This window comes from Spea bombifrons, chromosome 11 (assembly GCF_027358695.1).
Source record: "Spea bombifrons isolate aSpeBom1 chromosome 11, aSpeBom1.2.pri, whole genome shotgun sequence".
Taxonomy (NCBI): domain Eukaryota; kingdom Metazoa; phylum Chordata; class Amphibia; order Anura; family Pelobatidae; genus Spea; species Spea bombifrons.
In genome coordinates, this window is record NC_071097.1 from 38,182,833 (window position 1) to 38,188,832 (window position 6,000).

Below are 6,000 nucleotides of genomic sequence, written 5' to 3' on the forward strand. Positions count from 1 at the left end.
GGATCTACCGGCTCGTGGGACGCAGAACGATTCTTTTCCACCTGGGGTAACCGGCTCTGTATGAGGGACGAGCCCAACAAACTCCATCGGGGTCCCTTTAGCAGACTAACGATCCAGGAGGGGCACCAATGGGTCTTCCTCCCGTACTGGAACCCATTAATAAGTTATCTGTTCTCATACAGCCTCCAGCCCCCCGACGATGATCCCCCCCGATCTCTTTCATTTTGTGGGGTTTATATAACTCGGGATCCTCTGATTAATTACCCCGGGAATATGCGGCGCGTTATTAACCAGTCGAGAAATAATCAGGCCGCCCCGGGCTAACGAAATCCTTAAATAATTTATGGCTTTCCATTTGCTTCTAATATCAGCATTTTCACCAACTCGCTACAATAATAACGTTCACGGAAATGGATTCCTTTATACTTCTCATTAACCCTTTCAGAAACCGCGGGGCCAGTGATGTGTCTCTCTCACGCCTCCGGTGCTGGCAGGGTTAAATACTTTGGGTATAGTTAACACTTTCAGCGCCGGGTGGCTTGGCAGCAATGAATCTGTCTGTTCCCGCACGGAATTTCTGATAATAACCGTCTCTTGGTCTGAGGGCAGATCAATGATCAGTTATAGCCATCAAAGGGCTTATAGAGATGTAGAACCTGCCGCCAGATCGGCCCCCGGCGGCCCCCGTCTAGTCGACCGTTTCTCCTGCTGTAAAGACTCAAACCTTAATCAGTCGTTGGTCTCGTCTTAGATTCAGGAGCCGTATGTCTATCCCATGCATGTTTAATCCCCTCACTGTATTACCCTCTACCACCTCTGCTGGGAGGCTGTTCCACTTATCCACCACCCTCTCAGTAAAGTAAAACTTCCTTCCATTCCACCTGTGTGTTATCATGATGTCAGCTCAGTGATGAGGTAATAATTATTGGTGGCCCCCGGGGGGGGGCTCACATGTCATACATTTATTTATTTATGCGATGCTGATAAATCAGGGTTTGCCCCAGTTCTGGCTTTTGCCTCTTCTGTCATCGAGGGGTATGCGGCCCCCCGAAACCTGTGAGAGGGGCAGATGGGACTGGGTTAGCTTTATGGAGAGTTATTTCACCCCCCGGGAGGAGGCTTCCGGTCATCGAAGAACCAAACCTAACGTTCAAAGCGTTTGTGTGCCGGGATCCAGGGGCAAACACAGAATACCTACCCAGCCTGCGCTTCAGGGCCGGGGGTAACTGTGCCCCAATACCCGTCACTGAGATTGTGTCCTCTAGAAGTGGCCGCCTGTCGCTTCCCACAAACGCCGTCAATAAACCTTCCAGATGCCTTTTTGTGGCACTTGAGATTCTGTGCAATATAATTAGGTTTGTCTCACAGCAACCATCGGCGACCTGCGTGCGATCTGCATGCGCGCTCAGCGCCCCGGGTTATTTTCTGTCATTAGCGAGTCGCACGAGGACAGGTAAATGAAGGGTTATTTGTCTGGGTCAAAGCACAATTTTTACTTTACCGGGAATTTTCATCAAAATAAAGCAAACAGCAGCCGATTCCGGTCAAACCGCGCGTTCCACAAAAGTCCAGACACTTAGGGCCCCAGCCCGTGGGTCGCCCATTTACCCCTCGTGGCAGAAGGATCAGCCCTGACCTTCCTGCCTTCTTCATATCAATAGGAAATTAGGATTATCTATGCGATCCAGTGAAATAGATCACGGAGTGAAAGGGAACGTATCGGGTTAGGAAATATTGTCAGTTTGTTAAAGTTTCATGGTGGTGAAGCCACCGAACGGAGCAAAAAAGTTACCATACGGCGCAAAAAAGTTACCATACTGAGCAAAAAAGTTACCGTACGGCGCAAAAAAGTTACCGTATGGAGCAAAAAAGTTACTGTATGGAGCAAAAAAGTTACTGTATGGAGCAAAAAAGTTACCGTATGGAGAAAAAAAGTTACTGTATGGAGCAAAAAACGCCCGGCCAGGTTTTTATTCTGTGGCTTCACAGAGCGGCCAACTCATTTATCCGACGGGCTTCGAATAGCGAAAAGGAGAGCGAAGTCTCATCACAGACACGAAGAGCTCTGGGGGACGCCGGGGCCACCCCTGTAGTCACCGGCGGAAGCCGCAGCGGCACGTAGAGCCCTCTCTGCTGCCAGACAAATTGCTCCTCGCGCCTTCCAGATACCGCCATTAACCTGATTTAAACCAATTAGCCCTAATATCAGCTGCTTCCTGTCATCTATCTCACAAGAGGGACGGTTTGTAAATTACCCCTGCCGGGGCATCACAGGCTGACAAACCCTACTCCAGGGTACTTACGGTTCCTTCATTACATAAGTCAGGAAATAATTATTTGCCTTCCCAGAGTAGGGGCCACAAGAACCCATTCAGCGAGGGGGCCTCAGACCAGTAGCACTGGGTTTGATGATTCCCAGACCTCTAGGACTATGCCTGTTAGTGGTGGGAGTTGTTGCACATTGTTCTGGGATTAGAAGTTCTATAGATTTGGAGTCTGGGGGGGCAGTTTCCAGTTATCTTTAATTTACAGAGGGTTCCCCTCTGGACTGGATCCTTGCTGAGCTTCTTGACGAGGCGTGTATGCACGTTGTGCTGCATGTTCTGGAGAGGGCACATTCTTCTGTGGCGTGTAACACGTTTATAGAGCCCGTCAGCTGAATGTGGCCCCCAGTCCTCCCCTGTTTATTAAGTTATTATTTCTTTGCATCTTTCTGGATCCTTCTAGAATCCAACCTGCACTCCGATCACGGTGAGCGGAACCAAACATGGACCTGCAGGTTACCCCGATCACCCCGAGAAGATGCCCCCGATCACCCCGAGAAGATGCCCCGAGCCGGGCATTTCTGGATATTCCGCGTTTTCATTCCTTCAACAAAGAAACCTTTGAAGTCTCCATAAAAGCGCCGCTTCCCTTTAATCTCCCCCCGCGCTCCTTTTTATTGAGCGCTTGATGATTTGCGCTCGGGTGGAACAGACTCGGTCACTCTGGTTATTTGTGGCGATTATTATTATCCTTTGAGGATGGAAATAAATCGGGTTTCATTCGTGGAGCGGCGGGAAATCCTCGTCGTCTTCCCTCTGAATACAAACCGGATTGGCAGGAACTTGAACTAAAAAGGAAAAAACGCTTAAAATCCCCCCGTTAAGGATCGGGGTCTTCACGAGGAGGCTGGATGTAACCCCCAGGCTGGTGATCGGGCAGTCGTTAGATGGACCTTCCATTCTGGGGCCACGTCGGCTAAACGGCGGAAGATTCTAAAATCCATATAGATAGATTCTAGAATATTCAACCAACCAAGACCCCCGCTGAACCGTATAGTGGTGCCCAGCGCCCCGACTGCATCATCTTCACCAAGCTGAGGGCCAGTGGCTCGAAGGCCGTGCGATGTAACGACACGGAGACGTCGGCGCCTTCGTCTCGCTAAACACTTAATAAGAAATGAAATCAAGAATTAAAGCTTTTTAGGCAAAGGAGTCGGCGAGATAATTACTTCCCATCCGCCGTTATTGGCGGACGCCGCTGGCTGCACGCGCCACAATCCAGAACCGCGGCAATCCGTCACCGGACTTCACCTCGGGCGGAAACGCTCCCTCCGCGACTTCACTGGCATTCAAATCAGCGAAAACAGGGAGGGCAAAACCGGTCCCGGGGCTGGAACTGCTGAAAGCTGCCTCACAGCGGGGTACGTAGGATGATGGCGAACGCGAGTTCCATACAATGCATCAGGATATGGAGTCCCATTCATTATAACCCTCGCATTGCCAAAGAGATAACAAGAGTCACCAGCCTGCCACTGAACCCCCAAAATGTATCGCAAATAGTCATTCGTGGTTAGGTGACAAACTGCCCCATTCACTGTAAGAAACTGCCCCTTCACCCATTCACTGCCCCAGCGCCTTGGGAATCTGCCCCAGAACTAATAAGAACATTTAAAGCAGATCCGTCAATCAGCAGAGGGTAAAAGAATTGCCCCTTATATTCTAACGTTTACCCCACAGCTTTCTAATAAAAGATTTACATAGTGACGGTTTTGCTGAGAAGACGTATCCCAGCATGCACCTGGATGCTCCTTCCTGATTGGCTGCTCAGTTAACAGGTTTTAAGTTTTGTAAAATGTCTTATAATTGGTGCAGAAAACCCAGAAGAGGTTTGAGTGCCCAGAGTGCCCAAAGCATGGTAGCCTCGCTGCGTGTCTGGGTTATTATAAATATCTAAGAATCTTCCGTGTGATGAATTAATGACGCTAACGTGTTTTTATCAGTAATAACAGTACTACTAATAATAGTAATATTAATATAATAATATAAGAGTAATAATAAATCACACGTCCTACGTGGTTCTCTATGTTTAGCCACCGCTGCTGCTGCTGCCAGCCTTTACTGCTTCTTTATCATTCACATCAAGTACGTTTTTGGCAATTAACTATTATTATTATTATTATTATTTTATAGTATTATTAGGATTATTATTGTTATGATTATTATGATGATGCTGATTATTATGTTATAGTATTATTAGGATTATTATTATTGTTATGATTATTATGATGATGATGATTATTATTGTTATAGTATTATTAGGATTATTATTGTTATGATTATTATGATTATTATTATTATTATGTTATAGTATTATGATGATTATTATTGTTATGATTATTATGATGATTATTATTATTATGTTATAGTATTATTAGGATTATTATTGTTATGATTATTATGATGATGATTATTATTATTATGTTATAGTATTATTAGGATTATTATTGTTATGATTATTATGATGATTATTATTATTATGTTATAGTATTATTAGGATTATTATTGTTATGATTATTATTATTATTATGTTATAGTATTATTAGGATTATTATTGTTATGATTATTATGATGATTATTATTATTATTATGTTATAGTATTATTAGGGTTATTATTGTTATGATTATTATGATGATGATGATGATTATTATTATCATTCAGCGCAGTTGATAACCTGAAGCCGGTGCTTTGGCTCCATCTAGTGGCCATGCGCAGGTAGTGTTTGTGGAAATGTAGGCAAAGCTCTCAGTGTTCTTAGCTTGTCACAGATCCCAACAGGGTCCGGAGGGGGCAAATCAGATTTTACAAAGGGCAGGAGGCTCCTATTATTGCTAAATCTTCCTTTAGAACAAAGCCGAACTAAAACCGAGTAACCTTCCGAGTAATCACTCACATTTAATGACATCTATCAAGAATCTTGAGATGAATGAAAAGTCAACAACTTGAAGAACTTAATCATCAAAGAAATATTAACCTAAAGGAAAAAGGTAGGCAATAGTGAGAATGGGAGGAATAATACTCACCTCCTGTCTTTAATAAAATCCCAGCTTTGCGCTGCTGCTCTAGCAAAATGTACAAATTTTATTATCGATGGGAGGCTGCTATTATGGCTAATTTAAAGCTAAAAATATATAATAAGTTAAAATAAAAAATATAATAAAATAAAAAGAACTACTGAAGAAGAACGATGAGAAACTACTTTGAAATAAAATAGCTTGAATGCGGATTCCCTGAAATCTTAGGATCTGCACCCGTTGGCGAAAGCCGCAAGCTTATCTCTCATGGGCCAGAAATATCAACCGGAAAGCAGTTGGGTTAACCCTTAACTAGACTGATCATTCGACTTCTGGGTAACAGAAGTAATAGAGTTTTCTAGTACTTCATGAGAAACGAAAGATGCCTGTCTGGTTGGCGATACGGGAGCTACAGGTGCCAACGTGCATTTTACTGAAAAGACCCAAATGTCTGTAACCCCAAACACAGAAGAAAGGTAATGGAATTAAAACAATAAAAGTGTTAGCGCTTCAGGAGCAATTGATTAACACAAAGCTTTCAGGTGATAGGAAGCTCGCCACCTGCTGGCTGTGAGTTGTAATTACAATCGTTATGGATAAAGTCGGCTGGAACGTAGGTAGACGATTGGGTCTTTTCACTGAGAAGTTGAGTGGTCAGTCATGC